Source organism: Pteropus medius, unplaced genomic scaffold (genome assembly GCF_902729225.1).
Source record: "Pteropus medius unplaced genomic scaffold, Ma_sr-lr_union100, whole genome shotgun sequence".
Classification (NCBI taxonomy): domain Eukaryota; kingdom Metazoa; phylum Chordata; class Mammalia; order Chiroptera; family Pteropodidae; genus Pteropus; species Pteropus medius.
The window spans coordinates 1505497-1518113 of NW_024352790.1; the positions used below are offsets into that span (position 1 = coordinate 1505497).

General features: G+C 34.1%; 1 protein-coding gene and 1 pseudogene across 2 annotated transcripts in view; one reads left to right on the forward strand and one right to left on the reverse strand.

Annotated features, from left to right (window-relative positions):
* AKAP7 (A-kinase anchoring protein 7) overlaps nucleotides 1–12617 on the forward strand; it is a 105753-nt gene that overhangs the window by 85649 nt on the left and 7487 nt on the right. The window lies entirely within an intron of this gene.
* Nucleotides 6002–6120, reverse strand: LOC120592337 (uncharacterized; annotated as a pseudogene).

A 12617-nucleotide genomic window follows, 5' to 3' on the forward strand; every position in this document is an offset into this window, starting at 1 on the left:
CAGCTTTGCTGTTACCTCCAAGGGAATGCAGTGAGGCCGATTCCAGGAGTGAGGGAAAATAATGGAAACTGGAACCAATTGCTGCTGGAACCAGTGGCCGCTGTCAGGGGGAACTAGCTATAGTTGGAGCAATACCAGTGAGAATTATGGGTAAATAACACAGGGTAAGTTCCTTTCCCTTTGTGCAGCTGCCCAGTTTTTCTCTGGAGCCCTTTCTTGGAAATACCTAACAGGGATCTCACTGGCAAAAGAGAAATATATTTGCTGAGTCTCAGCTACAGTATGGTAAGGCTAAATAAGGAAGGGCGGGTTCAGAGCTCAGAGACAATAGTTTAATAACTGACACAAAGGTACTGATCATGTTTTAACAATATCTTTTTTTCATTGTTCCAAGGTAAGCATTTAGTTTATGTCAATTTGTGGTCCTTACTTATTTTGAGACAAAAATAATAACCATATTAAATAATGGTGTATAAAATTACACAATTTTTTATAAATTATGTAGAAATCTAAATATTTCAAAAGAAATAGTTTTTTGTTTTTTGTTTTTTTGAAAAGGTAGGTTACAGTAATTCAAGCTAATTGTTGATAAGATGTTTCTAAGGAAAATCCTTTCCCCAATCAAATTAACGAACTTAAAACCATCAAATTATTTTTAAACTAATTCATAAACAGTTTAGGAAAATTCTTTAAAAATATATTTTTTTTAAGTTTAAGTATGTAATCTGCAATCTTATAGAATTTTTTCAGTGGATACTTCTCCCCCACCCCCCCAGTTTTACTGAGATATAATTGACATGTAATTTTGGTGAATATGTCTTCAAACCAGTTCTCTCTTTCCGTATTAATGATGTTCATTGTCAATCTACAATATAAGGAAAGGTCAGTGAATTAGGTGAAGAGTTAAACCTGCAGCCAGGTGGAGATTTGTGTTTGGAAATGATAAACTGTGTTGTCATGGATTCAAGGGTTAAGGGAAATCAAAAGCTTAGATGATAGGAGGCCAAGGCAGTCAGTAGAGTTTTCTGAAAAGTCTTAGGAATCTCAAAAGGATCTGGGAACTAGTCAGTCAGAAGAAATAGTAAAGGGCAGCAAGAAGAGTCAAGTGGGAAGATAGATGCCAGGATGTCATATACATCAATGCAAATTAATTTATTTTTTAATTAAAAGGAAGAACTTACTGACTCACATATGCAAACAAGACAAGGGTAAAGTTGACCTTGAGACTGACTGACAGCCATCATCAGCCCTCCATCTCTCCATGTCTTCTCTCAGCTACTGTGTTCTCACCCTCTCAGGCTTTACTCAGTGATGGAGATATGACTTCCAGCAGCTCTGGAGAGCATTTTTACTGCTCAACATTCAAGTAGAATGAGTTTCTCTCTCTTAATTCCTATGTGTAAAACCTGAGGGAAGGTACAGATTGGTATACTACACAACTCAGGAGGGCACTATACATATCAAAGACATTGTAATTCATGTATTATGGCATACAGTACCTTTATATATTAGCAAAAGCAGTATATTATGAAAATTTACCAAGTCATAGAAATAAAGTGTCTTGAGGAAGGCACACTTTAAAAAAATGTACACGGTACCATATGGTAGCTTTGGTAGACCAGCAACCCCACTGGAGCTATATAGAATGTGAGATGAGCAGTTACCTGAGGGGAGAAGTGAAGTGGATACTCTACCAGAAAGGGTAAAGAGATTTGGGGCCAGCTATTACAAAGCAAATGTGGCCTGGAGCCCTGTGGGGATGGTCAGCAATGGCAAATCACTGTTTTTGAAGGAATCGTGTGTGTCTTACTGATGATACCTGAAATTCCTTTGGAAGAAGTTCTGCCATCCTTATATTTACATACTTTATATTTACATACCATTAACATATTATTCAACAACTTTAAATGCTAGTTTAATTTCCTATAGGAAGAATCTACATATTCAAAGAACTTTAATGAACAGTAGATATCATCAAAGAGAATTTTTAAATCATGTGATTTTTGTCTGAATGCTTTTTGGAAGCCTCTAGTAAATTGATAGTATTCAGTCATTGAGAAATGAAAAGTATATATTAAATTACTTTCTTCAGCCCTTCACCCCGAAGCTAAAGCAATACATTTATGAGTTCACCAAGCTTCAGTTTTTTGAAAGTGTGCTCAGTTTCTTTATTCATTTTTATTATAAGCCCAAAAGAATGGCTTTGGGTAACTTCAAATTTTCAGTTTTCTCTTGATTTCATTTTAACGATTAACCATCTTCATGTTTTCTTTAGCATCATATGTCCTTTATTTGACTCATTATTATTGCTTTTATAATACCCACTAGACTTGGTCCACAGATTGCTCAGTACTCACAAAGAAAATACACTGACAAAATAGTTCTGGATACCTGGATTTTCATGGTCAGACTTTAACAATTAGGTTTTGAAAGCCATCAAAGAAAATGAGCAGTGGCAGGTAAACCAATTTCATGTTGGCTAGTTGAAGAAATAGACTGAAATTTTTGTGGTATAAAATATTTCTACATGCTCATCAAAAAAGGATTTATTTGGTTTAGGATTAGGCTGCTGAGTTAAAAAGACCTATGTTTTGAATAACATTATGTTTCGATAATACAGTTTTTTCCATCCTGTGATATTTAAAGGATTTATGATGCTCTTGATTACATTGTAGTTATATTTAAATCTCTCCCACTAAACTTAATGACTGATTATTTGCATTGAGCCTAAAACAAAACGAAGCAAAATCACTGGTTGGTGGCATATCTGATATTTTCCTATAAAATAGTAGCAATGTTCTGATACCAAAGCTTACATTTTAAAATATTAGCAGTGTTCTAAAAATTTAACTTTTTTAAACATTATTCCTAGTGGGTTGAAATAAGTAGTTCCTTGAAGACAAGCCTTAATAATTTGTATATCTCAGAATCTAGAAGTGTAATTTGATCCTAGTAGGTGCTCTAGATAAATAAATGACATACACACCTGTCAGTATGCCCTGCTACCTTTATAGTCTCTCCCCTGTGTATGTTTCCAGCCTCATCTTCTTCCCCCGCCCCCCCCCACCCCCGTCCTCATCATTCACTTTATACTAGAGCAGGTTCTTCAGTTACCTAGACAAACCACAACTAAATTGCAGGGGTCGCAAAGGCTGGGCCCATGCGGGGTTCATTTCTGTTCATTGCAATAATGCTTATCACAAATAGAGGGTACTCAGTGAATGTGCATGGAAAGAAAGATGGAAGAAGGAAGGAAGATACAAGAACAGTATTGTACTGTATTAATCAGTATCCATTACTTAGTTTTAAAATTTCAATTCGAGAATGAAACCTGAAATTTACTGTTTTCCAATCAACGAGTCATTAAACTATGTGGTGTTTCTCGCAAGTATACTTTTATTTTCTCAGGATGAGGGTGTGCCAGATTGCTGTGGAGTATCTGCCTGGGGCGGGGTGGTGGGGTGGTGGTGGTGGTGGTGGTCCTGAATGAACTAATTTTCCTGATTTTGAATGAGAGCTACTGATTCATATCACTTCTCTGCGATTTTAGACAATTTATGTAACCTCTTGTGTTTTATTGTTCTCACTTGTAATATGGGAAGAATAACACTTATTTTACCTCATAAGGTTTCTTTGAGAACAAAATGAGATAATGTTTCTGAAAGCACTTTGAAAAGTGTGAAGTGTTATCTAAGTGAAAGGAAGAAAGTGTTCCTGTTATTGCTATTAGTGACCTGGCACCACGGGGGATTTTCTGAGCCTGTCGAACCCTCTGATCTGGGTGTGTGTGTGTCCTTATTGCTTATAAAAAAGGTAGAGTGTTATTTACAGTTATTTATTTAACCAGATTAGATATCTCCCTTGGTGAACATTGCCTTCAGAACAGGAAAGCGACCTTTATTTCTACTTCAGTCAACTCCTAGCCTAGAATATCAACCCAGAAAGAAAAATGTATATTATGATGAGTAGGAGTGTTAGCCAAACAAGTGAAAATGAATTCTAGCTAGGAATGCTTTTGTTTTATGTAACATTTTCTTAATAGATGATAATACATTACATGAACATAATAATTTTAAGATTTGAAGCAATGCTCATTTTCCAGCCTTGTTTTTCTGCCAAAGAGCATGATTACTCAAAAATGTATGCTTCTGACATGTTTGAAACTATATTTCTTCTTTGTCATAAGAATAATTTTCCAATGATAGCTATACTTCCGTTGATATTCCTTTGCACCAGGACTTGTGTTTGGAATGTCTGCTATTTTTATCACTGTTCAAATTTCACCTTTCATCTAGTTTTCACAAAATGTCAGTGTAGTCTGTGCAAACAATCAGGGATATTGAGAACTTCTTACTTTCCAACCTGAATAAATATAGGAATCAAAATTCAGGGAGGAAACAATTATGTTTATATAGATAGAGACCATGGTATATATGAATAGGGAACAATTTATGATGTTGAACAGTAGATAGGAGTCTATAAACAAAACAAGGCAAACTAAGTGAGCAAAACAAACCACAATGAGCACAGTGCCCCTTGGAAATAGATTTCAACAGCAGAATGATGGTGATCACTTGTCAATCAAGTACAAAGTACCAATTTAGTTTGTTCTTTTTGAGCGAATTAGAGCAGACTTGAACAGGTTGGAGCAAATGATATATGTCTGATACACTGAAGAGGGAGAATTAAAATGATTTGGTTTTCATTCATGGTCAGAAACCATTCTAGTCTATTTCGCTGGAAATTAGTTTTCAAATTTCGATATTGAGCACAACAGAAAAAATATGATTCAGAAAGAAAGAGCTAAGAATCAGAGGCCTGTAGTATGAGAGACTGCAGATATTACAGTTGAGATGTGTATCTTAGAACAGAGAGAGGAACTGAGAAAGTCCTTCTCTTTATAGGCTACATGCTAATAGCAGAGTGGCAGAGCTCTAGTCTATTCAGCAAGTCCACTTGTTGATCCCAATAGACCCCTATATGGTCCCTCATCATGGCGAAAAAATTCTCATTAGTATTTTTTTAAATTGAAGTACAAATTGCATACAGTAAAATTCACTCCTTTTTTGTGTGTACAGTTCTGTGATTTTTAATTGATATAGAATCATGTAACCACCACCACAACTCAGACTGTGAACTGTTCCATTATCTCCCGAATTCTTTCATGCTCTTTTGTAGTCAACCTCTGCCCTCATCCCCAGCCCCTGGCAATCTATGGTCTGTTTCAGTACAGATAGTTTTGTCTTTTCCATAATGTCATAAAAATGAATCATACAATATGTGGCCTTTTGACTCTGGCTTTTTTCACTTAGCATAATGCACTTTAGATTTATCTGTTTGTTGCATGTTTCAGTATTCAGTCCTTTGTATTGCTGAGTACTATTCCATTATATGGATATACCATAGCTTATTGATTAATTCTCCAGTTAAAGGATATTTGCGTTGTTTCCAGTTTGGGGCAATTATAAATAAAGCTACTGCAAACATTCATGTATAGGCTTTTGTGTGAGCATTTGCTTTTATTTCACTTGTTTTCAATTCTAGGAAAAAATGAGATCGCTGGGTTGCATGGTAGGAATATGGCCAACTTTCATAAGAAAAACTTTTATGAGAAATTTCTAAACTGTTTTTACAAACTGGCTATACCATTTTGCATTCCCACCAGCAACAGAAACTCTAGTTGCTTCACATCTTCACCAACACTTGATATTGTTATTCTTTCTAATTTTAATTTTAGTGGGTGAATAGTGGTATCTCATTGTGACCTTAATTTGCATTTCCCTGATGACTAACAATGTTGAGTATCTTTTTACATGTTTATTGGCCATCTGTACATCTTTTGTGAAGTAACTCTTCAATTATTTTTGCCATTTTTTTTCTTATTAAGTTGTGAGAGTTCTTTTTGTATTCTGGATACATTTTTTTTTAACTGATATGTTTTATAAATATTTTTTCCCAGTGTCTTAAAGAAGAGCAAAAGTTTTACTTTTTTTTTTTTTAATGCCTACAGCATCTGGTCTTCCTAGGTGGTCTCCCATCCAAGTACTAAGCAGGCTCGACCCTGCTTAGCTTCTGAGATCAGATGGGATTGGGCATGTTCAGGGTGGCATGGCCGTAGACAAATTTTACATTTTGATTAAATTCAATTTATCCTTTTTTTTTTTTCGTAGGCTGTTTTTGGTGTCCTGTTTAAGAATCTTTGCCTAATCCAAGGTCACTAAGAAGTTCTATATTTTCTTTTAGACACTTTCTACTTTTAGTTCTTATATTAGATCTGTGACCATTTTGAGTTCATTTTTGTATATGATGTGAGATAAGGGTAGAGGTTCTTTTTTGCATATGGTTATACTATTGTGCTAGCACCATTTCTTAAAAGATTATTCTCTCTGTGTTGATTGTCTTGGCACCTTTGTTGAAAATCAGTGGGTTATAAGTTTGGGAGTCTATTTCTGGATTTTCTGTTTTGTTTCATTGATTTATATGTCTATACGCTAATACTGCACTGTCTCTGTTTCTATAGCTTCATCGCAAGTTTTAAAATCAGGTAGTATGTCTTCAAACTGTCCTTTTTTAAAAAAAAATTGTTTTGCTCTTTTAGTTCCTTTACATTTTATATACATTTTAAATTAGCTTGTTATTTCTGTGAAATAACCTGGTAGGATTTATTTAGGTTTTATCTAATTTTTTAAGGAAATTTTGTAGTTTTCAGTGTATAGGGGTTACGTGCATTTTGTTGACTTGTCCCTATTTCACATTTTATGCTATTAAAATGGTATTTTAATTTTTTCAATTTTCAGTTTATGGCTAATATATAGAAATACATTTGACTTTTTAAAATATAGTCCTTGTATCCTGTGACCTTGCTAAACCCATTTTTGTAGACTCTTTAGGATTTCTAGGTAGACAATTATGTATTCTGTGAATGAAGACAATTTTCCTACTACTTCAATCAAGAGGCTTTTCATTCTTTTTTTTGATATAAATGCATAACGGAGCTTAGAGTACAACGCTGAGTAGTAGTGCTGAGAGCAGGTATTTTTATGAGAGCAGGTATTTTTATCTTGTTTTCTGATTTTAGGGGAAATTCATTCAGTCTTTTACCAGTAAGTATGATGTTACTGTAGTTTTCATAGCTACTCTTTCAGCCTATAGGTGTTTCTTTCTATTTTAGTTTGCTGAGAGTGGTTATCATGAATGGATATTGGATTTTGTCAAATTCTTTTTCTTAATGTATTGAGATGACCATATTTGCTTATTTAGTCTGTTAGTATGGTGGATTATACTGACTGATTTTCAAGTGTTAACTCAACCTTGCATTTCTGGAATAAACTCCTCTTAGTTATGATTTATTATGTTTTTCCTATATTGCTATATTTGGTATGGTGATTTTTCTTAAGGATTTTTGTGTATTTGTGAGGGATGTTGGTCTGTAGTTTTCTTTTCTTTTTTTTTTTTTTCCACCATGTCTATCTGGTTTAGGGATCACAGAATGAGTTGGGGAGTGTTTCCTCTTTCTTTGTTTTCCTGGAAGATTTTGTAAATTGGTAAAATTTCTTCCAGAAATAGTTGGTAGAATTAACCAACAGTGAAGCCATCTGGGTTACTCTGTTGAAAGATTTTTAAACTACAATTTAAAATTCTTTAATAGGGCTATTTAACTTACCTTTTTCTTTTCAAATACAATTCATTCGTCTCTTTTAAAGAGTGTACTCATTTCATCTAGTTTGTTGCATCTATTGGCATAAAATTTTTCACAACATTTCATTATTATCTTCTTAATGTCTGTACGAATGATACTGATGTTCTCTCTCCCATTCCTGATATTGGTAATATATACACTTTTTGTTTCTGCTCAGTCTGGATAGAGATTTATCAGTTTTATTGATTTATTTTTTAAATAACCAGCCTTTGGTGTTATTGATTTTTCTTAGCTGTTTATCTGTTTTCTATTTCATTCTGCTATTATCTTTATTATTTCCTTTCTGTTTACTTGGAGTTAATCTGCTCCTCTTTTTCTGTTTTCTTAATGCGGTAGCTTTGATAACTGATTTGAGATCTTTCTTATTTTCTAATATAAGCATTTAATAGAATAAATTTCCCTCTAAGAACAGCTTTAGCTGTATTCCACAAATTTGATATGTCGTGTTTCAATTTTCATTCAGTTCAAAATATTTTCTAATTTGCTTTTGATTTCTTCTTTAGTCCATGGATTATTTAGAATTACGTTGTTTAATTTCTAAATAATTGGGTGATTGTCAAGAAATCTTTATGTTGTTGATTTTTTGATTCCATTGTGGTTTGTGAACATGAATTAGATGAGTTCAGTAATTCTAAATTTATTGAGACTTGTTTTATGCCTGAGCATATGATCTCCTCTTGTAGGGTTTCTGTACACTAAAAAGAATGTATTCTACTGTTTGATAGAGTGTTCTATAATTGTCAGTTAGGTGGATTTGGTTAATACTGTTCAATTCTTCTGTGTTCTTACTGAATTTTTCTCTTCTTGTTCTATCAGCTGTAAGAATGGTCTTGAAATCCCAAACTACAGATTCTCTGTGATTTACAATGGTGTTACATCCTGATAAGCCCATTGTAAATTGAAAATATCCTGTCGAAAATGCATTTGATACGCCTAACCTGAACATCATAGCTTAGCCTAGTCTACATTAAATGAGCTGAGAACTCATTTACATTAGCCTGCAGTTGGGCAAAATTATCTCATTGCTGCTGCCAGCATCATGAGAGAGTATTATATCACATATTGCTAGTCTGGAAAAAGATCAGAATTCAGAATTTGAACTATAGTTTCTACTGAATGCATATCACTTTCACACCATTGTAAAATCAAAAAATCATAAGTTGAACCATCGAAAATCAGGGACCGTCTGTATAATTGTGGATTACCTACCATCCTTTCAGTTCTATCAGTTTTCACTTTAGATGCTTTGAAGCTTTTGTGATTAGGTGGATACACATTCAGGATTTTCAGATCCTCTTGATGAATTGACTCTATTATAATTATAAAATGCCGTTTTTTAAAATCTCAGAAAATATTCTTTTTTTCTGAAATCTGCTTTGTCTGATATTGATTCTCTAGCTTTCTTTTGATTAGCATTAGCATGGTGTATAGTTTTCTATCCTTTTACCTTTAACTTGTCTGTGTCTTTACATTTGAAGTCAATTTTTTATAGACATCATAGTTGATTCTTATCTTTTATCCATATTAACAACCTTTGACTTTTATTGGAGTGTTAAAACCATTTTACGTTTTATGTGATTATCAATGTGGGTGAGTTTAAATCTCCCACCTTGCTTGTTGTTTTCTACTTTCCCATCTGCTCTTTGTTCCTTTTTCTCCTCTTCTACTGCCTTATTTTGTATTAAGAAGCTTTAGGATTCCATCGATGTCCATTAGTGGTTTATTAGTTATGACTCTTTTTTATTTTACTTTAGTGGTTGCTCTAGGGTTTTAAAGCATACATTCTTAACTTATGAAGTTATATATACCACTTCACATTTAACATAACAGGCTTACAGTTATTTCCATTTTCTCTCTTGGTCTTTGAATTATTGTTGCCATACACTTTATTTCTACATATTTTATAAACTCCATGTAAAACAGATATTTGTCTTTGAAAGAGATTAAGAATAGAGAGCGCTTTTTATTTTTACCTACACATGTACAGGTTTTAGTTCTCTTCTTGTCTTTAAGTAGATCCGAATCTCCATCTGGTATCATTTTCCTACTGCCTGAAGTTTTTCCTTTAACATTTTTTCTAAGTGCTGATTGGCTGATGATGAATTAACTTAGCATCCGTATGTCTGAAAAAAAAATCTTTCACCCTCATTTTTGAAAGATAATATGTCCAAATAAAGAATTTTTTGTTGCTTTCTCTTTCAGCACTTTAAAGATGTTGTACTGTTAATCTTTTACCTTGTATTGTTTCTTATAAGTAAGTCTGCCATAATTATTGTGTTTGTTCCTCCGGACATAATGCATCCTTTTTCCTTTAACTACTTTTATGATTTCCTCTTAATATTGGTTTTCAGTGATTTGATCATAGTGTTCCTTGGTGTGATTTTCTTTACATTCCTTATACTTAATATTTTTTGAGTTTCTTGATTTTAGGGTTACAGTTTTTATTGAATATTAAACATTTTTGGCCGTTATTTCTTTATATATACATATTTTTTACCTCCCTTCCTCTTTCCTTAACACTCTCCCTAATTAAGTTGGCCCTATGGTTCTGCAATTCTCTTTCTTAACTTTCTCTGTAATATGTCCCTTACTTTCCTACTGCATCAACCACAGTTCAGGTATCCCACATGGCTATGTCAGTGAATTTTCTAAAATAGTCCATGCTGAAAATCCATCAATAGCTCCCTATTGCCTATAGAATGAACTTAGACTCCGTAGCATGGTACGTAGGGCCCTTCATTCCTACCTGCTCTCTAGCCTTCTTTCCTCCTACACCAGCTCAACCCCACCCACGAAACTCTGAACTCTTTATGCCGGTACCATGGAAGTACTTCCAGTTCCTCGAATGAGTCATGTGTTTTTATTCTTCTGCAGACACGCTATCCCTTTGTTATATCTGGAAAACTTTCCCTCTTCCCCTTAACTTCATGCCCAGAAACTCTTATTTACTGAGGCGAAATATCTCCTCTGTGAAACTCAATTAACCTTGTTATCTCTTCCTAACTCCACTGACCTTGAACATTTTCTGTTACAGCATTTAACCTATTGTTTTGCAATCATTGTATACTGGTCATCTTCCTAGACTGACTTCTGTGTGCTCAGAGACAATATTTTGTTTATTTTTAAATAGTTGTGGCACATAGTAAAGTGAATAAATTATTGATTGGTGTTTAGTAGGTATTGGACACATTCTTCTTAATCATAACACATGTGTAAAATGTACTAATAAAATGACTGCCATATTTTGAAAGTCTACTGTGTTCCAGGCACAATGGTAGGCACTTTCTACACTTTATTTCTAATGCTTACAATAACAAGGCAAGGTATATTATCCTCATGAGTGGCCTATTGAAGGGGAATTTAGGTTTGGAAAGATTGTGAACAAGGCTGTGCAGGTAGAAAATGGCAGAATTGCATTTCAGGCTCCTTGTTTATCATACTATTCCATCCTTACATACATGTTAGAAGTTCTATCATGTCACTAACAGTAGTTCCATCACATCACCAAGGTTTTCAGTAAGAAATGACAGCATTACTGTAAAAATTGGGGAACGATGTGTATCATAGTATGGACTCAGAGAACTGACATTACAGACTGAAAAAGAGAAGTCCTAAAGATAATTGATGAACCTACAGTGACACATTGTAATCACAAAGTCCACAGTTTTACATTATGGTTCATTCTTGGTGATGCACATTCTGTGGGTTTGGACAAATGTGTAATGACATGTATCCATCATTATGGCATCATGCGGAATATTTCCACTGCCCTAAAAATCTTTTGTGCTCTGCTTATTTATTCCTCTCTCTCTTCCCCCTCATCCCCTGGCAACCACTGATCTTTTTATGGTCTCCACAGTTTTGCCCTTTCCAGAACATCAGATAGTTGGAATTGTCCAGTATGTAGCCTTTTCAGATTGGTTTCTTTCACTTAGTAATATGCATTTAAGGTTCTTTATTGTCTTTTCATGGCTTAATAACTCATTTGTTTTTGGTGCTGAATAATATTCCATTATCTGGATATACCAAAGTTTATCCATTCACCTACGAAGGACATCTTGGTTGTTTTCAAGTTTTGGCAGTTATGAATAAAGATGCTATAAATATCCATGTGCAGGCTTTGTGTGGACATAAAATTTCAGCTCTTTGGGGTAAATACCAAGGAGCATGATTGCTGGATTGTATGGTAGGAATATATTTAGTTTTGTAAGAAACTGTCAAACTGTTTTCTACAGTGGCAAAAACATTTTGCATTCCCACCAGCAATGAATGAGAGTTCTTGTTGTTCCATATCATTGTCAGCATTTAGTGTTATCCATGTTTTGGATTTTGGCCATTCTGATAGATGTGTAGTGATATCTCATTTTGATTTGCATTTCCCTGATGACATATGATGTGGAGCATCTTTTCATATGCTTCTCTGCCATCTGTATATATTCTTTGGTGAGGTATGGATTAAGATATTTGGTCTATTTTTCAGTTGTGTTGTTTGTTTTCTCACTATTGAATTTGAAGGGTTCTCTGCATATTTTAGATAAATCCTTTATTAGATGTGTCTTTTGCAAATATTTTCTCCCAATCTGTGCCTTGTCTTCTCATTCTCCTGACATCGTCTTTTACAGAACAGAAGTTTTTAAATTTAGTGAAGTGCGGCTTATCACTTTTTTCTTTCATGTAATGTGTCTTTGATGTTGTATCTAGAAAGACATTGCCATACCCCAGGTCATCTAGGTTTCCTCCTGTTATCTTCTAGGAGTTTTATAGTTTTACATTTTATATTTACGTCTCTGATCCATTTGAATTAATTTTTGGGAAGTGTGCAAGGTCTATGTCTAGATTCATTTTTTTGTTTGTTGCATGAGGATGTTCAGTTGTTCCAGCATCATTTGTCGAAGAGATTAGCTTTGCTTAATTGTAT